This window comes from Euprymna scolopes, chromosome 19 (assembly GCF_053919585.1).
Source record: "Euprymna scolopes isolate OS-2025 chromosome 19, ASM5391958v1, whole genome shotgun sequence".
NCBI classification, from domain to species: domain Eukaryota; kingdom Metazoa; phylum Mollusca; class Cephalopoda; order Sepiida; family Sepiolidae; genus Euprymna; species Euprymna scolopes.
This window is the reverse complement of record NC_136500.1, coordinates 130,824,637-130,850,637: the sequence shown is the minus strand read 5'-3', so window position 1 is coordinate 130,850,637 and position 26,001 is coordinate 130,824,637. Positions and strand designations below refer to the sequence as shown.

Here is a 26,001-nt window from a genome sequence, read left to right as displayed (position 1 = left end):
GGTGGTGGTTTAAAACAGGATAAGTATTAAAAGCATTTATGAATGCCACTCACAGCTCTTTACTATATTTAAATGAACCAGTAGACAGCAGTGCATGCACATTCAAGATAACACTTAAAAGGATGAAACATACGACAAGGCAGAACTCGAAACCAATGTGAACAGATTTTTATTCAGTTATACAATATATCCCAACAAATAAACTGGTGCTAAAATGGCAGTTAAGAAATGCATTTCGATTGATAAAACATGTGCGGGCAAAATGAATGCCGACGCTCAAAATGTATAAACATTTTGACCCCTCCTTATAACTATTAAAAAAATAATTTTTACAGGAACATTACGAAAAAATGCACCTAAAGTTTGTATTACCGAAATCGATATAACTCGAAGAAAAATTTATTTCTCGAACTATCGATATTATCATTGAATTAAGCATCGGTTATTTAACATATTCCCGCAAAAAAAATTAATTGCAAAATTTTTTATTTTTTTACGGTTACATTTTTATTGTAATTTTATGTGTAAGATTCTAATATTTTTATTGCATACATGAACGTATAATCATCGATGTAAGATAGTTTTCATATAATCCCGGAAGATAAAGTAAAAAATAAATTAATAAAAAAAACAAGAACATACAAACATAATCAAATTAAAAAATAGAAAGAATTATACAAACGTTCCATGTCGGTAAGTAGGGATGCACAGTTTTGAAAAGAAAAGGTTTTGCCCCTCCACCTCTTCCCCCACCTTTCACCTCCAACTACCCAATGTCATTTTCAGATACGCCTGTTTGTGTCAGTTAACTTTAAATCTTATGTAAACATTCCGATTAATTACAACGTAAGTTTATATTTTTTTAAGTGTGTAATGTGATATCCTAATGAGCTCATTGTATTTTATGGTCATTAATTAATAAATACTGAAATTTTCATATAAATTGGTTGATATTCTAAATTTTTATGAATTTTAAAGTGAAGGGAGGGGTTTGCGACTACAAAACAAACAAAAACAATATTCGATATATATTATTTATTTGGAATTCATTGAGATGAGTATCATTTATTAATTTTATTTATTGCAGACAATTATCCTAATCTTTTATTAGTTGTTTCAAAACGTTTCGGCCAACTATTCCTCTGGCCTTCGTCATATGGTAACCACGACAGATAGGAACTCTGAATCTCCTGACTGCATTCACTGCAATTACTGCCTTCCATAGTTGTTGTTTAACCACGTTTTTTGGCCAAGTAAGCCTCTGGCCGGTTTTGGGTAGGATTGAAACCGCTATCTTCAGACAATTCTCACCTGGAACCGTAGAGATTCAACGTCTCTATCAACTGCGCCACGGGCTCTGAAGGGGGATCAAGGTTGAATTTTTTGGTCTTATCAATTCATGTTTGTAGGGTAGCGCGGGACTTACCTTACTAGCACGTGTGCATAAGTCAACAGGTCGGTCGTGGAACAAAATGAATGAAGAAAAAAGAAACAAAAATGGCTGCCTTATCTCTATATGGCGGCAATGTTACCACCTGATATGCAGAATAGATGCTCCTGGTTGAAAATAAAAGAAGGTTGATTTTTCAGCGAGAACGTTCATTTTGAAGTTGGATTTTGAAGTAAGTTCGATCAGCAGAAGTTCTTTGCAGTTGAGAGAACATGCGTTACGTATATAAAGGTTTGGTAGTTGGAAGTTTGGACAACTGTGTTGAACTTAACCAAGAAATTGGTGAACTGAAGGGCAGAAGAAATAACACGTGGGTTATTTAATTACAATTTGGAAAGATGAAACAAACCATTCTTAACATAGAAGATTACTATCAGATTTAAAAAAGGTGGCAGCTATTTTCTTCTTCGAAATGCCGAAAGAAAATCTCAATTAATAAAAATGTTTATCGAAAAAGTTTCTCGAAAAATGGTTAAAGTTGGGCATGCATAGTCACGATAAAATAAACTACAGCAGGACAATAAAAACAATTGCACAGAACAAATGCGCTTATAAGATGCCAGCAAAATCAGTGCAACATCTACCAGGGAACATATTCACATAAAGAGGGGACGGGCGTCTTGCCCTGAATTCCAGAGTTTTTTGCCGGAGATGGGGCACTTTAATTCTATTTTAGAAAGTTAAACGACCAGGATAGACAAGAGATAAATGAATGTTTCACACGCTCACAAGTCCAAATCAGTCGAGAACCGACGAACTGCATTGGACTCAATCAGTAGAACTGCATCGGAACGTGTATGTCATGCAAGAAAAATTCTTCCGTTTTGACATATTTTTGCGGAAAACAACGAATTTTGTCTGAAGCAGATTGTGTGCTTAAGACACAGTTGTTTTGTGTTAACACTGTCAGAAGAACATCAGTAACGGACTTGTAAGGAATAAGGCAACCATCAACATCAGTGATAACATTTTTGTTTGGGTCTGACTACCAAAACCTACACGCAATATTTCCACTTCACCCTAGATTGCGGCAAACATGAGTATAGCAAGAATCCAACGTGTCAGAAATAAGAAACTTTGTCCCATAAACTACATCGATTAACAACAAAAAACATGCAGTACTTCTGATTATCTACGAATTTTCAATGACGACAAAAACATACTCACCCACCAACTTTGACCTGGACAAACACATCGAGATATCTATCGATGCCAATCTTATAGGCATCCCTACTGTGTTGTTATAAAATTGACGGATGATAAAATCTACAAACCGAGCACTATTCACAGTTAAACAAACATATTTCAAAACAAAACGTTAAGCACTCGGTATCACATTACAATGTGAACACTTTCCTATACATATATCAAGAACCCGATTTACAGAACATATTCCTTAGAAACATTTAACATTAATTTTCAATAATACCCGATTCCAACTATCAACGCACTTCGAAGTTAGATTTGAAGAACACCATGAAATGGTCATATATATACCAGGCATCTAAACAGAAGCAGAACATTCTCTCAGTGAACGTGGTAACTCCCAACACGACATCTCAGCAACCATCCAATCCAGTACCACCAAGCAACAGAAAACAAAATATAGCAGAGAAATATATAAACTAGATTCTCCTTAAATCATGCTAACTTTAGTGAAAGTATATTCTTTTTTGGCACATTGTTGTTGACTCCAATAACGCTATGCCTGTTTGAATAAGATAATCGCTGAATTTCGGGTGCCAAGAAACAGCAAAACACAGCACTCTTTAAACCTCAGGCGTTCAGACAGGATTACACAATTATCTAGAGGATCTGATTACTAACACTCCCTAAAAATATACATCTGCATATACTAATTAATAGTTGCCATTTTCTTCACTAAGGTTAACAAACGTTTCCGCCTATGGAAAGTGTGACCTATTTGTGCAAATACTCGAGCCACCCCACATTGAAGGAACTTTTCTGATATCAAAATATTTAAAGCAATATAAAAGGAGATAACATCTGGTGCCAAACAGGTAAAAAAAATCAAAGTTATTTTTGATGACTTTTAGATCTTCTGAAATTTCCATGCTAAGTTTTTTTAACGCATAACGCTCTTGTGCTAGTGGATATCTCATAAAAAGACGAGTTTATTTGTGGATGGTCATAAGCAAGTCTTTTTAAAATACTTTTTAATCTTCATAATTGCGGCTGATTTTCAAAGATAAGTTTGTAGTGGTAAATTATACAGACTATATGTTTTGAACTTGAGCGTAGGATCAAAGGTTTCCTACAATAATACTATCCACTACAACACAAAATCTCATCTCCTACAACAAAGCACTTTTATATACAACACTCTACTTCATCCGTCCCTTAAATTTTTTAACAAATACCTAACACCACTAACCTTCCATAAAACTTATGAACCAACTTACCACTTAGAATCCTCTGAACATAAGTAGGTTTCATCGGGGACAAAATGAGCCAATCTTCATTACATGGCGGAGGCATATGGGCGAGGGTGAAATTCTGTCATTAAGCACTTGACCTTTTGCCTTAAGAAAAATACACAACTTTCCTGAAGAAAGTTGTGAAACATCAAGTTGGTCACAAGAACAAATTCCATAAACCGTGAAGAAGACCCTAGTGTTATTTGAATCTCTAAACATAAATGCTATGAAAAAGACATGCGTCGTATATGAAATTTAGATCGTAACTATCTATTGAGAAATAATTAAACATGAATCTAAAGAAACAGTTAAACACTATTGTGGTGAAATCAGATGAACTCTCCCATCAGCATCCGTTGATTATCTCCCTTTCCTACTTCCTGTACAGCCCCCCTCCCTTGACCTGATTCCTCCTTTTTCGAGAGTCTCCTCGTGGTACGCACGCTTCTCTCATGGACTCCTCATGTGAGGATTTAGTTCAATAAAGCCCACTTGAGCAGTTACTCCACTCTTTGCCTTATTCTGTTCTCGTTGGTCACTCTTTTCATTACAACTATATATAAAAATAAAGAAGTACAAAACACAAAATCCAATGAGTCTTCCTCGGTGCCTCAGTTCAGTCTCAAAAGACAAAGGATACCCCCTATAAGGGCAGCTGCGCGTGTAATTGTGAGGCAAGGGTTGCGCAATCGCCAACCACACCTCTCCTGAATCAGCATTGCTTGAGTCCAGTGGCAAGGAGAAGACCAAGACGGCTGTAAACAATGCCAATATAAGCAGAGAGCACATAGAGCACCTGGAAGTTCCTATTGGTTACCCATCTAGTACTGCCCAGGCGCAGCATTGCTTAACTTTGGTGATCTGACGGGAACCAGTGTGTAAAACGTGATTATTGTCGGATGAGTCTTATGTTGGTAAAAATGAACAAGAAGTCAAGTCTTATTCAGTTGCTAAGTTAGAAGTTTCCATATACGATACTATAGAACAGCGAAATAAGGATGTAAACACAGTACACGTCACACGTGCATCTGTGTATAGTGGTCATAATAGTAGCTATGGCTGTTGTCACATTTCAGATAGGTTTTAGAGTTTAGCGTCCAGGAATATATCACTAGAAATTGTGAACTCATAAATCGCTGTTGATGATGGTCTCAGCCAAAATGTAAGCATGTTTACATCTTGACCGAAAATATTTTTTCTGTTTTTAGGGTTATATTCATGTAAAACTCTCTGTATACATTTTTAAAGAAGTGTGTGAACGGCTGCAATGTTTTATTACATCTTGGCCAAGAATATTCTTCTTTTTTAGGATTGCAATGTTTATTCTGAGTGTTTATCCCATACGAGTTTTCGTTTAATTATTGTTTTTTTTCTTGTTGTTCCAGTAGCAATTTTTAACATCCTTTATTCCATGTTATGTTGTTTATAAATCGGTATTTCAACACTTGTGCTATTGTTGATTCAAATTCATCAATTGTTTCTTATTTTTTTCTTTTTTAAGAAGAGGAAAAAGTAAGTATAAGTTTGAACATGTAAAACTAATTGATTTAAACTTTTTCTAACGATCTACACAATGTAACTCAATGAACAAAAAACCTCACTTCAGTTAAAAAAGTTGAAATAAACTTGTATTGATCACAACATTTGTCTTTTTGAGAGAAAACACGAAAATAGATCGACAAAAACCGAGAAGTCAATTTAGTGCAACAAAAACAAACACGGATTTTTTTTATCTGTTGAACAATCTTATTTTTTTAAACGCATTCCTAGAAAACATACTGTTACAGAATCTCGTCGTGTTATATTCAACTTTCAGGTCCTAAAAAATCTCTAGATGATTTGTTGTTAGTGTGTCAAAACACTATTGGTCTAATACTTCATAGTAAAGTTGATGTTGCTGTGGAGGACCAGCTGAATTTTATGTTGTTAGTTTGAATAACTTGCGGTTAGTTGGAGTCCTATAAAACGGTCATTCTCAAAGATTAAAACAGGTTTTTTATTGAAAGAATACATTGTACAAGAAAGTGACTACAAAAAAATTACAATTTTCTGACATTTAGAACATTTTAGTAGCGTGTTATATCACAATGATTTTGTCTGAGAATAATAAATTCGCATATAATGATTGTTCTTTATGCAATATTTTACATTGAGCCAGCCGATGAGGTTCTTTTTGCTGTCATCGCACTACAACTATAGTTTGACAATTTCATTCCGCCAAAGGCATAGTGTTTTGTTTAGATTTCCAAACTCCAATTGTTTTGCAGTATATGAGATTTATTTCTGTTCCTTTCACATAACCAATCAGAACAAGAATATTCGCATGCTTAATAAGGTTATGGTTTTTGCTTATTGTGAATTCTCATGTGTTTCATTAAATTGTATTTAAGAGTACAAGAATGTCCACATACGTCACAAGAATATGGCTTTTCCCCAGTGTGAGTTCTCATATGTTTGATTAAACTGTCTTTAAGAGCAAAAGAATATTCACATATTTCACAAGAATATGGCTTTTCTCCAGTGTGAGTTCTTATATGTCGCACTAACTGCTCGTACTGAGCAAAAGAATGATCACATACTTCACAAGAATATGGTTTTTCGCCAGTGTGAGTTTTCACATGTGCCACTAAACCTGATTCATCACAAAAAGAAGATTCACATACTTTACATGAATATGGTTTTTCTCCGGTGTGAATTCTAATATGTCTTACTAAGTTTTGATTTTGAGAACAAGAATATTTACATTGTTTACAAGAATATGGCTTTTCTCCAGTATGAGTCCTAATATGCTTCACTAAATTTGATTTAACAGAACAAGAATATGTACATACTTTACAAGAATACATCTTTTTCACCAGTAAATCTTAAACAAAAGAATGATCAATTTTAATTCAGAAAAGGACTTCAGACAGGAACATCTGCAAAAAAAAAAAATGAAAATCATATTTTAGTATTTGCATTTTCATTCAATTTGCTCTTTATTTGTAATTAAAATAAATTGAATAATACTTGGATTTTTTATTTAATATAAAGCGCTATCATATATATATATATATATATATATATATATATATATATATATTGTGTGTGTACTTGTTTTACAGAAAATAAAGGGAGTTATAGCAAGCCTATCACATGGAAAAATGGTGAAAAAGGAGATTTAATAAACTTGTTTATATTTAATAATCAAATGACTGAATAAAAACGATTAAACTTTAGGTATCTTTCACGGGGGAAATATCATCAATAATGTTTTAAATAAATTAAGTAAAATAATGAAGAAGGTATTATTTGCAACAGCACTATCGTTAACAAATCAATTGAGGAATATTGTTGATTAGAATATTAATTAGCAAAGTAAACAAGCGTTACAACTTGATATTTGTTATTTCATCAACTCGGTTGATGTTTAACACCGTTTAAACCATGAAAAGTATAAGATTGAAATGTAATAAGCATTTTAAAGATTGTCATTTGTGCGTCTTATTGGTTATCTGTCTTTATCATTTTTAAAATCGTTTTTAAAACGAGATAAAATATGGACGTCATCATTTTAATAATTCCGTAATTTCATCAACGTTTATTTATTTGACGTTTAAAAATCATTTAAATTAATGTTAACAGATTTACTAAAATTACATGTTTAAATAGACGTCTGAATCAATAAAATTATATGTAAATTTAAGAAAACTCTATCTTACAAGTTCATCAATCGATGCCTCCGTTCAGTCTCGAAAAACAAAGGATGCCCCCTGTAATTAAGAGGTAAGGGTTGCGCAATCACTACCCAAACCTCTCCTGAATCGGTACTGTTTGAGTCCAGTGGCAAGAAGTCCAGGAAAACTAGAAACAATGCCGAGATAAGCGGAGAGCACATACAGCACCTGGAAGTCACAAATGGTCACCCATCTGATACTGGCCAGTCTCATCGTTGCTTAACTTCAGTGATCTGACGGGAGCCGGTGTCAAACGTGATTATGCCGTATTTCATACACAGATCAATTGATTAGAAGATTGCATTAGTGTTAATCGAAGCAGCATTAACAACTTGATTGTTTTTATTAAATAAGTTGAAGGTTTACACCATTTTAATTATTCAAATATAATTATTTATGGAAATTTACTAATTCACTCGGTTAACATTTAAAAGACAACGTTTTTTCATTATATTTTATGAACCTGAAAAATTCGGCAAACTCGGAATTTGTAAAAGTTAAATACTAAGGATTTTTGAGTCGAAATAACTTTCCTCATAAATGTAACATAAAATAAGGATCCACTTAAGCGGAACATAAAAGATGAAGTATTGAATAGAAATCAGAACGGGGCATAATGATCTGTCAATAGTTGCAAACAAAAATCATATTGAACATTAATTGGGTTTCCAAAATCACTTAGCCTGTAAACTTTTCTTTTTAACTAAATATAAGTATATATATATATATATATATATATATATATATATATATATATATATATATATATATATATATATATCGCACAAATTAACGTATCATACAGACCCACTTTGTGGCCATTTAGTTGTAAATAAATTCTGATACCTCAAAAATTTCCAATTTTTTACAACTTTTTCAGTATAAAATGTCAGATTTTTTGTTAGATTTTGTTTATTTTTATTTATTTTTTCTACTTTCTATTTTTACTCTCTCAAAATGCCGCCCCCTGACATATGCCGCTCGCAAAATAGGGACACCTTTTTGCGATTCCAATAACTACAAAGTTCCCATTTTTTACAACCTTTTCGATATAAAATTTCAGATTTTTTGTTAGCATTTTTTTCGATTTTCCCCTTTTACCATCTCAAAATGCCGCCCCCGCGACGCTCAGAAAATAGGGACACATTTTTTCTGATTCCGATACCCCCCAAAATTCCGATTTTTTACTTTTTGGTATAAAATGTCATATTTTTTGTTAGCTTTTGTTTATTTTTATTTATTTATTCTACTTTCTATTTTTACTCTCTCAAAATGCCGCCCCCTGACATCTGCCGCTCAAACAAATAACATCTCTCTCTCTCTCTCTCTCTCTCTCTATATATATATATATATATATATATATATATATATATATATATATATATATATATATATATATATATATATATATATATATATCGCACAAATTAACGTATCATACAGACCCACTTTGTGGCCATTTAGTTGTAAAAGCGGTACACGTAACTGGTTCAGTTTTATTCGATTTTATATGTTCTTGCAGAAAATTAGAGAGATTTAATATTGAGCCAATTGTACGTGATTGTCAGTAAAAGCTTAATAACGCTATAACTATGAAATACAATATAAGATTGAAATGTGTAAGAATTGGTCAATTTTATTGCATTATTTTTTTAATCCTGTTAAAATAGAAAAAAATGTTAATGTCATTTCAAGAATAAAGTAATTTCACTACTAATTATTGTTTTGGTATTTTTTTTTCACTTTTTGCTTTTATATTTAAACTAGCGGGGGTACCCAGCGTTGCCCGTGCGCTTGGAGGTTTAAAGGAAAAATGTTTTTGTATCATTACAATCGTTGTTTTTTTAAACTCTTAAAAATAAATTCTATTTTGTTGATTGTATTTCAACAGCATGAAAAATATTTTTGTATTATTACAATCGTTGTTTTTAAAACTCTTAAAAATAAATTCTATTTTATTGATTGTATTTCAACAGCATGAAAAATATTTTTGTATTATTACAATCGTTGTTTTTAAACTCTTAAAAATAAATTCTATTTTGTTGATTGTATTTCAACAGCATGAAAAATATTTTTGTATTATTACAATCGTTGTTTTTAAAACTCTTCAAAATAAATGCTATTTTGTTGATTGTATTTCAACAGCATGAAAACTATTTTTGTATTATTACAATCGTTGTTTTTTTAAACTCTTAAAAATTAATTCTATTTTGTTGATTGTATTTCAACAGCATGAAAAATATTTTTGTATTATTACAATCGTTGTTTTTAAAACTCTTTAAAATTAAGTCTATTTTGTTGATTGTATTTCAACAGCATGAAAAATATTTTTGTATTATTACAATCGTTGTTTTTTTTTAAACTCTTAAAAATTAAGTCTATTTTGTTGATTGTATTTAAACAGCATGAAAAATATTTTTGTATTATTACAATCGTTGTTTTTTAAACTCTTAAAAATAAATTCTATTTTGTTGATTGTATTTCAACAGCATGAAAATTATTTTTGTATTATTACAATCGTTGTTTTTTAAACTCTTAAAAATTAAGTCTATTTTGTTGATTGTATTTCAACAGCATGAAAAATATTTTTGTATTATTACAATCGTTGTTTTTAAAACTCTTCAAAATAAATTCTATTTTGTTGATTGTATTTCAACAGCACGAAAAATATTTTTGTATCATTACAATCGTTGTTTTTAAAACTCTTAAAAATAAATTCGATTTTGTTGATTGTATTTCAACAGCATGATAAATATTTTTGTATTATTACAATCGTTGTTTTTTAAACTCTTAAAAATTAATTCTATTTTGTTAATTGTATTTCAACAGCATGAACAATATTTTTGTATCATTACAATCGTTGTTTTTAAAACTCTTCAAAATTAATTCTATTTTGTTGATTGTATTTCAACAGCATGAAAAATATTTTTGTATTATTACAATCGTTGTTTGTTTAAACTCTTAAAAATTAAGTCTATTTTGTTGATTGTATTTCAACAGCATGAAAAATATTTTTGTATTATTACAATCGTTGTTTTTTTAAACTCTTAAAAATTAAGTCTATTTTGTTGATTGTATTTCAACAGCATGAAAAATATTTTTGTATTATTACAATCGTTGTTTTTAAAACTCTTCAAAATAAATTCTATTTTGTTGATTGTATTTCAACAGCATGAAAAATATTTTTGTATTATTACAATCGTTGTTTTTAAAACTCTTCAAAATAAATTCTATTTTGTTGATTGTATTTCAACAGCATGAAAAATATTTTTTTATCATTACAATCGTTGTTTTTAAAACTCTTCAAAATAAATTCTATTTTGTTGATTGTATTTCAACAGCATGAAAAATATTTTTGTATTATTACAATCGTTGTTTGTTTAAACTCTTAAAAATTAAGTCTATTTTGTTGATTGTATTTCAACAGCATGAAAAATATTTTTGTATTATTACAATCGTTGTTTTTTAAACTTTTAAAAATTAAGTCTATTTTGTTGATTGTATTTCAACAGCATGAAAAATATTTTTGTATTATTACAATCGTTGTTTTTTAAACTCTTAAAAATAAATTCTATTTTGTTAATTGTATTTCAACAGCATGAAAAATATTTTTGTATTATTACAATCGTTGTTTTTTAAACTCTTAAAAATTAAGTCTATTTTGTTGATTGTATTTCAACAGCATGAAAAATATTTTTGTATTATTACAATCGTTGTTTTTAAACCTCTTAAAAATAAATTCTATTTTGTTGATTGTATTTCAACAGCATGAAAAATATTTTTGTATTATTACAATCGTTGTTTTTTTTAACTCTTAAAAATTAAGTCTATTTTGTTGATTGTATTTCAACAGCATGAAAAATATTTTTGTATTATTACAATCGTTGTTTTTTAAACTCTTAAAAATAAATTCTATTTTGTTAATTGTATTTCAACAGCATGAAAAATATTTTTGTATTATTACAATCGTTGTTTTTAAACTCTTAAAAATAAATTCTATTTTGTTGATTGTATTTCAACAGCATGAAAATTATTTTTGTATTATTACAATCGTTATTTTTAAAACTCTTAAAAATAAATTCTATTTTGTTGATTGTATTTCTACAGCATGAAAAATATTTTTGTATTATTACAATCGTTGTTTTTAAAACTCTTAAAAATAAATTCTATTTTGTTGATTGTATTTCAACAGCATGAAAAATATTTTTGTATTATTACAGTCGTTGTTTTTTAACTCTTAAAAATAAATTCTATTTTGTTGATTGTATTTCAACAGCATGAAAAATATTTTTGTATTATTACAATCGTTGTTTTTTAAACTCTTAAAAATAAATTCTATTTTGTTGATTGTATTTCAACAGCATGAAAAATATTTTGTATTATTACAATCGTTGTTTTTTAAACTCTTAAAAATTAATTCTATTTTGTTAATTGTATTTCAACAGCATTAAAAATATTTTTGTATTATTACAATCGTCGTTTTTTAAACTCTTAAAAATAAATTCTATTTTGTTGATTGTATTTCAACAGCATGAAAAATATTTTGTATTATTACAATCGTTGTTTTTTAAACTCTTAAAAATTAAGTCTGTTTTGTTGTTTTTAAAGTTTAAAAATAAATTATATTTTTGCCGATTCTATTTCAATAACATGAAAACGATTTGTTGTTTAACTCTTAAAATAAATTCTATTTTCTGCTTATTATAGATGTTGCAGTATAACTTGGAAATTTTCTACTTTCTTGTTTATTATATTTTAATGTTTTTCTTATATTTAAACAATATCAAAATACATGCAAATAACTAATTTACAAAGAAATACACATTTTATATGTTCCTTGGTTGTTTTTGTTTTACAGCATATCAACCCTTTTCAGGTTATGTAATGCTGAATCCAGTTTTTTTAAAGAAAACTTTAATAGAATATATTTTTTTCCAAGTCGCTTTCTATTTAACACATAGTTAGGACCCTAACAGGTACTACCACTCCGGGTCAGAGTAGACCTAGGGGCAATGACAATTAAAGGGTGGCGGCATACTCCACAAAGCCCGCAAGCTGGGGCCTCACCATCGGATATAGTTTAAGGTTATATCCAGGACCCAGGGAAGTAGGGAAGGAGAAAGAAGGGGAAGGAGGCTGTTGTTTTTGTTTTTGCAGAACATAATTAAGTTATACAATAGGGAATAGAAAACAAAACAGAAAATCGGTGTAGGTGCATTTCGTCACAGGAAGTCAATAGACAGGTTGATCTGGTAGCACTCGTTATATTTTAGTGTCATAAAAAGTAAAATGAGCACCAAATTCTGTAGTAGTAAAAAATATAGCTGATTCGCTTTTATATCATATTATCCGGCAAATATAAGTGGTTTAATTCTATATTATCTTATATGGAAAAAGCGTACACAGTTACAAAATTATTTTTAATAATCTTATTTAATTTTGAAGGCGGTCTTGTAGATATTTTTCATTTTAAGATGAGTTGAAATTAGCGACTACTATGTATATAACATACTACACCAGAGCATTTTAAATATGGGACCATATCACCGGTCACTGGATATAGGAGAAGGGAGACTCTTTCTGTACTGAACACGATAAACACAATACATTGTCTCTGTAAATATGTTAATAAACTTCCCTTTCTTTTATTAAAACCTACAGTACATATTTATTCCTTTATTTCTTTCACGGAATACTGTCTTTTGGTTATCTTTATATTATCTCCACCACAGATATATCAACTGATGACAAATGGAACTTTTTTCTTTCGCGAATCAATGCCTCTCCCCTGTGTTATTTGGCTACATACTGACCAACCAGGGGTACGGCGCATTGATCCTTCCTATCCCCTAAGGAATTCGGCCAGCATCCGGTTTGAGGAATAAGAATTCGTCCTTACTGAGAGAGACACCAAACAGAACGGACCTCCTTTTCTTCGCTCTCTCCACCTGGTGTTATTTCTATAGGTATCAACAATTCCACGGGGAATAACTACCGCGATAGCACCAGGTAGCTGGAGTCCAGCTTTTGACAAGGAACATATCACATTCTCCTTAATTTTCTGTGTTACCTTTTATGAAGTTGTTGCGTTTGTCATTTCAGAAGCTTGTATTGAATTATTTATTTTATTAGGTTGTGCCCTAAAAGCATTCTAAACCCTAAACTTTATATTATCCACACCACAGATATATCAACTGACGACGAAAATGAGATACGAACTCAGTAAATTCATTTACTGAAAAAAAGCACATTTTGTCTGGGGAAATTTGGAAAATTTTTCTTACAAAGTTTACATCTAATTGAAGAAAAAACTTCAGAGAAAGTGAAGGATTGATGGCTGCCACCAATTTACGCAAATAAACAGAATTTTTATGCTCTTGTTGACTTTTTTCTTTCAGAAAAGTTGACATCATAACGTGTGTTAATTGCTTGAATTTTCTTCATGAGACGTGTTTTTCATCTCGTTTTATAAATTCGTTTTTGAAAAGCGATCCGGGTGTGTTTTGTTTTGGTTAATACGATAAAAACCAACAAAATGACTGGTTATCCTGACGCTCCGCATTCCTTTGTTTACCTCGGAAGTGACGTCAGACAAATCTTATAATACGGATGGCTACAATTGTAAAAATAATTTGTTTTATTTTTCTTTCATTTTGAGCTCCTTTTTTATCCCGTTTGTTTTTGTTTTCTTCTCCCATTTCTGATTTTGAGCTGAGAATTTATTTTATTTTCATTTTGAGCTCTTTTTCCGATCCAGCGTTACCTGTTATAGGTACTCCTGCACTTTACGACCCGAGCTATTTTTAACACTATTATTTAGAAACCTATTATTTAACATGGGGAAGTGAGGGTGTATTGTAACTATTCTGTACTTTCACCTAACAATTAAATTTAAAAAAATATATCGTTAAACTTGAATTTAACTTGAAAATACTATTAAAAAATAGCGCGGGTCGTAAAATGCAGTGGCAGCGGATCTGGATATTTACCAAACTTTTATATTATAAAAGGGTGCTTCTGCATTTTACGACCCGCGCTATTTCCCATGTAAAATAATAGGTTTCTAAATAATAGTGTTAAAAATAGCTCGGGTCGTAAAGTGCAGGAGTACCTATAAAAGGTAACGCCAGATCGGAAAAAGACCTTAAAATGAAAATAAAATAAATTCTCCGCTCAAAATAAGAAATGTGAGAAGAAAACAAAAACAAACGGGAGAAAAAAGGAGCTCAAAATGAAAGAAAAATAGAACAAATTATTTTTACAATTGTAGTCATCCGTATTATAAGATTTGTGTGACGTCACTTCCGAGGTAAACAAAGGAGTGCGGAGCGTCAGGATAACCAAATGAACAGTACTATGGGAACTGTTTTTCTTTTATAAAGAACATTTTTAAAAAGAAAATGAAAAAGATGAAAAGGATATCTTGAAATTTGTAAAATGTTGATATTTTGTACGATGAATTTTTCTGAACATTTCTCAGTGTTGACAGTAGCGAAAGCTGTGAAGGTCAACATCTTGTTTTTGAACAAAGTTTGTGTATTTTGCACATTAAAAAAATGGCTTCAGCGCAGCAGTGACGAAAACGTTAACTGAGAGTTTGATCGCTCAGCAAAAAGCCCAAATTGACTTTCAAAAAGAGATGCTATACAACGGGATCGTTCTGAAATACTTGTCATATAGCAACCTCCTGATAACTCACTATTTTATGAAACTGCTTTGTCACAAAAATATAATGACAGTGCGCCTGGATTTTCTTTGGCAGAGGGTACAGCTAACTCACTAGCTTAGTTCAAACACGATTCAGAACAAGGTGACACTTTCTCACCTATTATTATAGGTTACGAAAAGATGTAAAAAAAAATGGTCTAACAAAGAAAAAATCGCACACCTACTTCAGAAATTGAGTAGGGAGTTAAATACAAAATTTTAAAATTTGTATTTACTAAAGAAACCGGAAGATACTTCTTTTTCAGAAACTGTTGAAATTTTGTATTCGATACTTAGTGAAAGAGGCAGCCTTTTTCATACAAGATATACGTGTTTAAACATGCAAAAAGAAGAAACTGATGACATTGTCACATATGCAGGTAAAGTCAATGCCCAGTGTGAACTATTTAAATTGAAAGATCTATCAGTTGATATGTTTAAGTGTCATATATTTGTCCAGGGACTGACAGCATCGAAGAACAAGGATCCGAGGTCAACAATTTTATTTATTATGGAGCAAGATCCAGAAATGAACTTGCAAACAGTGACAGAAGAATGTCAGAAGTTGATAAATGTGAAAAGGGACACCACTACGATCGAGGGAAAATAGTGAAAAAAACATTGGATGCTGGAGCTGTGTGGGTTCGCACTTACGAAAAAATTACCCTTGTAAAGACCAACTTTGAACCAAATGTGGTTTAGTTAGACACCAAGCCTCTTAGTGCTGAACTAAACAAAATAAACAAAGACAAAACCTTAATGATTGTGTGATGGATCATAATTATCCACTCCCATCCCCTGAAGACATTTGTACAAAGCTGAATGGAAAAAAAAAATTCTCAAAAATTGATTTAGCTGAGGCTTACTTTCAGGCAAAAGTCAGTAAATTAATTTTCAAATTAATTTTCAAAGTATTTGTGTATTTATATCCATTTAGGACTCCTCAGACTCAAAAAGCACCCTTTTGGTTTGAAAGTAGCTACAGCGTTATTTCAGCAAATAATGGACACGATGCTTGTTAAGGTTTTGCAATCACATATTTGGATGAAATTCTTGTAAAAGATTAAAAACGTGCAGGAACATAAGGAGCACATCAGAGCAGTTTTCTAAAGAATTCAGCTTCAAATTGAGTTCCAAAAACAGATCAAATATCTTGGTCAAATCATAGACAACAAAGGCAGAATACTCGATCTTCAGAGCAGAGAAGCCACGGAGAAGATGTCAGCACCTAATAATGTTGCCCAGTTACAATCTTTTTTTAGCACAATATTATGCTATTTATATTCCCAAAATTCATAAGCATCATCGAACGAATTGTTACACAAAGGACAAACATGGATTTGGGTAAAGGAGTGCCAAAGTGCATTTGAAGAGATTAAGAAATGCCTATGCAAGTTACTATGGAATAGGTGGAGTACTTCTCCATAGACTTGAAAACGGATCAACGAAGCCAATAGCTCATGCATCCAGATCACTTTTGCCTGCAGAAACTATTCTCAAATTGAAAAAGAAAAGAAAGTTTGGCAATCATTTATGCAATTAAAAAATTCCATAGATTTATTCACGACAGGATTTTACATTGGAGACTAACCATAAGCCCTTGTTGACTATTTTTGGCTCTAAAAAGGCATACCCACTCACATTTTAACGATGGAGCATAATTCTGTTGAACTATAATTTTAAAATGGATCACAATTCATCCAAAAATATCGGACATGCAGATGGACTAACCAGACTGATTCGAAAGTGTGCAGACAGTTTAGAGGACACAATGATATCTGCATTGAAAGAGGAAAAAGAACTCTCGGGACTGCTGTGCAACATGATTCGAGAGTTACTAGTGACTCAATAAGGCAGCAGAAACAGATGAATTCATTGAAAAAATGAAAAAAAAAAAACAGAAGCAATTAAATGTAAAGTAAAAAAGACTTGGCCATTTTCTATTTGTTCAGAGATTTTAATGTAATGGAGGATTCATTAGCAGTCATCCAGGCATGTTCAGAATCAGGGCCTTGATGCATGGATATATGTATTGGCCTTATATGGACCGAGACATCAAAAAAAATTGTAAGAAAGTCTCAAGGGTGTCAGCTAGCAGCAAAGGTACCACCAAATTCAACCATGTCCGAATAGGATACAATGTGGACTCGGTTACAAATGGACTATGCAGATCTGTTGAATAAACATTATTTCTTAGTGGTCGTCAACAGTTTCACAAAATAGCCGGAAGTGTTCAAGTGTAAACATCAGACATCGATAGATGCACTATGACTTATTTTAGGTCGTTTTGGAGTGCCTAAAATTATTGTCAGTGACAACGGTACCCAATTTACCAGCAAAGAGTTTAAAGAATTCTGCCCGACCATATTCATCGAATATTTACCAATTACACTATACGAAAAAATTTTATCTGTGTACAGGATCAATTCTAACCCAAACACTAATTCCAATTTGTCACCAGCTGAATTAATGTTCACACGAAAAATCAGATTCGTATTTGATAGGATTTTACCAAGTGCAATCAAGACAACAGCAACGAGAGAAAATCTTTTGACAAGATTCTACAAACCTGGTGACAAAATATTCTTCTTGATTTATGGGACTGGGAAAAGTCCTTGGTAAGAGGGGATTATAATAAAAAGAATGTAACACTTCTGTAAGAAGTAGTAAATTTGACTGTTGCAGGCCTATAAATCAGCTAAGACCTCGACACACTGATGACTACAAACAGGCAGAAGACAATGAACTGCCCTTGGAAATATTGTATAACTCTTTTAATATTCCTCTACCCATAGCACAACCTACTCCAAGAGTGGTATGTCCTACTCCAGGTCCGAGAGTACCAGTTTCACCACCAACTTCATCCCCTCAAATGGTGCTGAGGACAGATTACAAAAGCAAAAAGAAAAGTTAACCAGCTGAGCTCCAGACCTAAAAACAAATGGTATTAGGGCAAATTCTCCAAGGAGAAATTAGCTTAGGGGATGTGATGGTGAGATATGTAATCACTACAGGAACATTTTAAATAAGGGACCTTATATTACCGCCACCACAGGATATATCATTTTGCAAAAAAATATTGTAATTATTAAATATCAGGAATACACAAGAATATAGTTTATAATTTACAGACAAAAATGGCCGAATAAAAATAGGGAACAGTTTTGAAAGCAGATAATTTTGTAGGTTTCTGACTACTTTTTGGTTATATTTGAAGGGTTATAGACTTAATTTCCAAAAGAAAAAAAATATTTGTATATCTGAAAAAAAAGTCACGAAAAATGTTTTTAAAGCAAGCTAATCAATTCAGGTAAATTTTGAAGTTAAATAAATTCATTGAAAAAAAATCCCTTAAAAGATAAATATTAGTTTTCTAGGTCTATTTCAAAGATAATTAATAAAGTCTTAAGATATTGAATCTATATATATATAAAAGCGAAAATGTATGTATGTATGTATGTTTGGATATCTGCTAAAAACTTTCGACAGACGCGACGAAAATTCACAAACTCGGTATCACATCGAAGCTCCATCCTTTGCTCGAAAAATATCGAAAAATTGGCCAAAAACGTTAACTTTTTCACCTCGAAATCGACAATTATCGGCAGGGGGAGGGGTCAACAAAAAGTGTCCTCTCGTGACAATGACAGATTCTACGTCGTGACTTGATTTACTTTAAATAGTTGAAAAAACAAACAAATTTCATGTACGTCGCGTTAGTTCAGTTGGTTAAGGCCTTGGTTCATTATCTAAACGTTTTGGGTTCGAATCGTGGTGTAAGATGTTTTTTTTCGATTTTTTGAATTTTAATATCGAAACAGGCTTATTTAAGCAATTTTTACGTGTTCGTTTTTCTGTTTTCATCGTTCGTTTGCCTTACGTTAGTTTTTTTTGTTTTTTCCCCCGCTTAAGTGTTAACGTTGTTTTCTTTTTTATACTTTGCTTATAACAAACAAACCTACGTCGTCGTCGTAATGCTCGACGACTTCCGGCCGCGCACCTGTCAATTTGGTTCTTAAATAAATTCAAACATCTTCCACTAACTCATTCTGGCTGGCCGATTTTATTTTCAAACTTCGCCTCAGAGCTTCTGGTTCGATCCCCCAGGTTCTTTTTTATTTAACACCACACACACCTCCAAACACCCGGGCATCGCCGGGTACCTCCCGCTAGTCAAATAAAAAGCACACCTTGTTTGTACAAACATAGTTAATCAGCCCCAAAAGCAAGGGATTCTGCTCTTCACAAAATCACAACAAACGGAAGTTTTGTAAACAGGGATTATATTGAAGCCCAAAATTTTAGACAATCGAAAGGCTGTCTGAAAATGGCGTTATATAGTTAAAAGGAAGTAGAGGTTGCTGGTTTTCTTTTTTCCCCAGATGTGAATCCGTACATTTTATCATTTTTATTATTTTATAATTGAAATTTTTTCCTTTTTTTTAAATTATTATTTTTTTTTCCAGATTATGTAAAAATTATGTCACGCCGAAAGTTTCACATTCATGCCAGCAAGGAAAATATAAAAATTTTACATATAAAAAATATGCGAAATCTGTAATTTAAAAAAAAGGAGAAATACTTTTTGAAATTATATAACAATGCTTAATTCAATAACATTGGTAGTTCGAGGCATAAAGTTTTCTTCGGGTTATATCAAATTCATTAGTACGGATTTTAGGGATTTTTCGTAATGTTTCTTTAAAAAAATTTTTTTTGTAATTGGTATAATTTACGATGCTTTATTTTAATGAAAAAAGCAAAAATAAATTTACGCATTTTTTTTACGATTGAAAATCATAACTTTAGGAAAAGTATTTTTTGTTTAAACAAAATAATACATTTCCACTAAAATTAAAATAAAAGTAATGAGTTCGTTATATTCTTTGATCATTATTTGATAAATACTGAAAATGTCATTAAAATCGGTTTATTTCCTGATTTTTGGTGAATTTTTAGTAAATGTTTATACATTTTGAACATCGGCATTCATTTTGCACGTACCTAATAATTTAAACAAGGGAAATTGATGCACCGGTTAATTGGGTTACACCATTGAAAAAAAAATCAGAGACAAATAAGGAAATTCTTGCTCATGTACATTCACAAATATTCTAATTATATAATATTTTAATATTTTGCTGTTTTGTTACAAGGAAAATAAAATAATTTTACGAAATTATTATACTTATCATGATCTATGATTTTGGTGAAAATCGTGTTTACATTTTCAACGAGGTGGGGGGTTTTTCATACTGTAAATTGATTTTTCGGTCCATTATGCATTTTATTTTTTATAAAACGTTTGTACAGTTTTATAAATCGATATTTTATACTTAAATTTAGTCATTATATTAGAATTAAAAAAAAACGTTTGTCTAAAATATTATATTCGGTTTCTTGGAAAGAGCATAGAATTTCACATTGACCCTGAAAATATCGTAAAAATTGAACCTATAGAAAAAATTTTATAGATTTTTAAAGTTTAAAAATTGAATAAAATTTCACTTGTAAAATTCAATTGATTTCATACGTAAGAAAAATGGCTCGTTGACGCACCGACACTTTGTAAACACTGTATTTTAAAAAATAAACAATAATATTTCTATTATTTGTTAAACAATTTTAATAGTTTATTTTGGAAGTATATTTCCATAGAGAAAATAAACAACCCACTTTAAAAAGAGAAATTACGATTTTTAAAAAATATTTTATTCGCAGTTATCTGTTTGGGGTGTCAAAAATTCCCCCAAAATTCTAATACACCTAGTAAACCACGTTGTTTAACAAATAATAAAAGATAAAGTTTTAAAATGATTGAATATGTTTTATTTTATAATTTAAAATTTTTAAATTTTTATTTTTATTTTATAATTTAAAATTTTATAATTTAAAATTATAATTTAAAATGATTTTTATTTTATAATTTAAAATGATTTTTTATTTTTATTTTATAATTTAAAATTTTATAATTTAAAATGATTTTTATTTTATAATTTAAAATTTTATAATTTAAAATTATAATTTAAAATGATTTTTATTTTATAATTTAAAATGATTTTTTATTTTTATTTTATAATTTAAAATTTTATAATTTAAAATGATTTTTATTTTATAATTTAAAATTTTATAATTTAAAATGATTTTGATTTTATAATTTAAAATGATTTTTTATTTTTATTTTATAATTTAAAATTTTATAATTTAAAATGATTTTGATTTTATAATTTAAAATTTTAAAATGATTTTTACAATGATTGAATATGTTTTATTTTATAATTTAAAATCTAAAACATTGAACAATATAAATAATGCGTTGTTTAACAAACACACAAGAAATAATGAAAGATGAAGCTTAAAACTTCATTTTGCATTCTTTCTTTTTTTATTTATTATTATTACATTTTCACCTCAAACAAGGCACATTGCCACTTTGATGTAGGGGGCTACTATTAGGGACACATGTTACAGGGGTACTAGGTGGGGAGTTGGGCAGCAAGATCTCGGTTCACGTTACACTTGAACTTCTGCATGTCAGTACAGTTGGGGAAGCAGGAATCTGGCATGGAGTTCCCAAGTCTAGCGGTTCTGGGGAAGAAACTACTGGAGTAGAAGTATGTTTTACATCTAGGGATCTCTACTGTGAAGTGGTAGGATTACAATGCTCTTAATGGAATTGTTCCAACTCATGTTTCCTGTGAACGTCAGGCCGAGGAGTTTAAAAGATGTGCTTTCAGATAAAGAGTCTTTGGCCATTGCTATTGGTGGTAGAAAAGGTTTCTTGTTAAACAACGTGATTAATTTAAATTAAATTTTAATCATAGGATTACATTTTCAATAATCACGTAAATATAAACAAACGTTTGTTTACAGTAACCGCTATATACCGGTGCCGTCCCAATGTGTCCCCTTTTGTGACAATACGGTTCGAGGCTATTTGTACAATTAAACGGCAAATCTGCGGATTTTTTTGTTTTTATTTTAATTTTTTTTATATTTAAAAAAAAAAAAGTGGGAGAGATATTTAATGTTCTTTTTTTGTTGTTGTTTTATCAAATGTTTTAATGTTTTGTCGAAAACCTCTGTCAACACAAGCTACTGATCTTGAAGAAAAGCATTAGTTTTACTTCAAAATGTTTATCATATCATAATCTTAAAGATAAGAAATTAATAATACTATCACCTATACACTATTTCAAGTTGAATTTTTATAGAAAGTGTTTATGACGGCGACAGCATACATTAGGCACCGCCAAAACTGGGGGGGGCAGGTCAGTACTTTTTGACGGACCGTCTTTTTAAAAATCTACCAAAAATCAGGTAATTATCCGATCAATACGAAATTTTCAGCGATTATTAGGAGAAGAATGCACTTTATAACAGTGTACTTATTTTTCATAAACGATATTTATATATATATATTTTTTTGCTTACAAAACCCCCCCTTGTTTTGAAGTGGGAACAAATATGCTTAAAATAATCATCTGAAACTGAATAAAACATATTGTGTTGTTTTAAGGGACAGAATTATAAATTAAAAAAAAAAAAAAAAAAAAATTCGTTTGCATACCTTATTTTGACGTCTGAATATCAGAACTTCGATTGTGTTTAATTATCCCGCTTTTGAGTTTTGAAGTGTGAAATTCGGTGAATATGTTAAGTAAAATAATTAATTTAAGTTAAGCAAAACAAAAAAAAAAATTTTTAATATTTATACGAAAAAAGCCATTTCAAAATTTTTGATAAATAAATTAACAATTTTTTATTAGCGAGCCGAATAATGCATGACCATTATTAAACAGGGCATGCTTTGAATAATCGATACCAAAAAAAAAAATTCGATAAATATTGTGCCCTTTGTGTTAAAAATAGCATCATTTTTATCGATCTCGTTTGAAAACGTTTGCCGCCTTTCGACTACGGTGGACCAAACGCGCTGAAATAATTTTTTTTTATTCTGCTTTAAATTGCCCCCCCCATTTTGGGGAGCCTGGCCCCCACACACATACACATTAAAAACCAAACTCATACAAATGGTCACCCATCTGGTACTGGCCAGCCTCAGCTTAATAATACATTGAAATTTTCGTCACTGAAAAATAAGTTTTTTTGGCCTGTTTGGTCTTCCATAGTTTTCTTCCCATCAAAAGAAAACGTAAACAGAGTCGATCTGAACTCTACGACGATGCGAAATATCTGGTTAGCTATATGAATAAGTGGAATTATTTGAAATTCAGGTACTTATATTATAATATTTTTGCATATTCTCTTAGAAAATCATCCTAAATCTTAGTTAGACAATAAATAAATTAATTAATTATTTCAAAAACCCTTTTTTTTTAATATTTAAGTACGTTTTTTGTGCAAGACAAAAAATGTCAATTGTTAACTTTTTGGGAAAATTTAACATTTAAAATTGAATTAAAAATAGTAGAAAAAGTTTTACATTATTCTGTTTTCTATATGATAAAATTCAGGGTTTTATCTTTCTGGAAAAAAAAAAGTTACTCAGAAATAATGGATTTTAATAAATGTAATTTCGTTTTAAAAAACAACAACAACTTGATTTTGCGGCCATTTTTGGCGGTGCCTAGCATACATTAACCTCTTTAAATTGTTTATGATTTTTTTAACAAAAAGTTATTGAATGACATTTTTTTAAGTATTACAAAAATCTAACCTCTCATTCCTTAAAAACTTCAATATGAAAAACAGCCAAAAAACCAGGGTGATTCATTTTTCGGTTTTATTATACAAACACCGTGACAGCGTTAGGGTTAGGGTTAGGATTAGGGTTAGGGTTAGGGTTAGGGTTTAGGGTTAGGGTTAGGGTTAGGTTTAGGGTTAGGTTTAGGGTTAGGGTTAAGGTTAGGGTTAGGGTTAGGATTAGGGTTAGGGTTAGGGTTAGGGTTAAGGTTAGGTTTAGGGTTAGGGTTAGGTTTAGGGTTAGGGTTAAGGTTAGGTTTAGGGTTAGGGTTAGGTTTAGGGTTAGGGTTAAGGTTAGGGTTAGGATTAGGGTTAGGGTTAGGGTTAGGGTTAGGTTTAGGGTTAAGGTTAGGGTTAGGGTTAATTCGCTGTCACGGTGTTTGTATAGTTTTACCCATTTTTCTTTTGTATTCAAAACAGAAAATTTGGTCGCTTTTTTTAGATTAATGTAGTAAATTGATACAATATTTGTTTGTGTGTCCAATTCATTAAGAAATGTTATGAAAGAATTAAAATTCCAAAATGTAAAACACGATTTAAACGTGAATTTATGTAAAGAAAAATAAAAGTCTTCTAAACGAACAATAAACTAAAGTCATCTTAACACGGTGTAATCATTGTTTCGTTCCTCGTGCTAAAATGTCCGTTTATAAATTAAGTGTGCCGAATTATTTTCCTATCAAGTTTAGATATTTGTGCATACGTAAGGCTAAAATTGAAATGATTAAGAAAAATTAAACAAATTAACGTTTGTAAGTAATTAGTCTTTTAAGATAAAAATTTCACATAAAATCTTTACTAAGAAGTTCAATGCGCACGAATCGTGACCGTCAGCAATTTGTGTTTACAATACTTAGTTTTACTGAGTATGGAACACCAAAAAAGACATATTGCTTTTTAAAGCTGTTTTTATTCTTTTTCAAATGAATAATGGAAGAAACGGTTTAAACATTTACACACACACACACACACACACACACACACACACACACACACACACACACACACACATATTGCCATCAAGTCATTATTCAAGTACGTTTGATTGAACACGACAGAGTTATTCTTTTTTCCGAATTTTTCTGGATATCTTTTCCAATCGCCGAAAATATCTTAAAAATTTAAATGAGGTTAATGTATGATATCGCCGTCATAAATAGTTTCTACAAAAATTCAACTTGAAATAGTGTATAGGTGATAGTATTATTTATTTAAGATTATGACAGGATAAACATTTGGAAGTAAAACTAACGGTTTTTTTTTTCAGTTGGCATCTGTTATAAAATGATGCCCAAAAGTTCTTGTTCAGCCATATTATACTCAAGCGCTTTCTATCCGTGCATCTGATTATCATCCGCAGCGAGTGTTGTTATATTTATTTTTGAAAAAAATAAATGTTATCACAAAGTGTGGCATGAGACCGCAGTGGAGGCTGGGGTTTTATATGTACATAACTAACATATTATTAACTTAACTAGACTCGTTCACCACAATACCAGACTCACTCCATGAAAATCTTAACTAAAACCCGAAATATATATATATATATATATATATATTAGGCACCGCCAAAACTGGGGGGGCAGGTCAGTACTTTTTGACGGACCGTCTTTTTAAAAATCTACCAAAAATCAGGTAATTATCCGATCAATACGAAATTTTCAGCGATTATTAGGAGAAGAATGAACTTTATAACAGTGTACTTATTTTTCATAAACGATATTTTTATATATATATTTTTTTGCTTACAAAACCCCCCCTTGTTTTAAAGTGGGAACAAATATGCTTAAAATAATCATCTGAAACAGAACAAAACATATTGTGTTGTTGTAAGGGACAGAATTATAGATTTAAAAAAAAAAAAAAAAAAAAATTGTTTGCATACCTTATTTTGACGTCTGAATATCAGAACTTCGATTGTGTTTAATTATCCCGCTTTTGAGTTTTGAAGTGTGAAATTCGGTGAATATGTTAAGTAAAATAA

The 26,001-nt window shown here is 30.6% G+C and overlaps 1 long non-coding RNA gene across 1 annotated transcript in view; it reads right to left on the bottom strand.

The window, feature by feature from the left end:
* Window positions 1–5,666: 5,666 nt before the first annotated feature.
* LOC145239975 (uncharacterized) overlaps window positions 5,667–26,001 on the bottom strand; it is a 51,590-nt gene continuing 31,255 nt past the window's right edge. The window contains exon 2 of the long non-coding RNA XR_013862446.1: window positions 5,667–6,806. This is a non-coding gene — a long non-coding RNA (uncharacterized LOC145239975). The remainder of the gene's footprint in view (window positions 6,807–26,001) is intronic.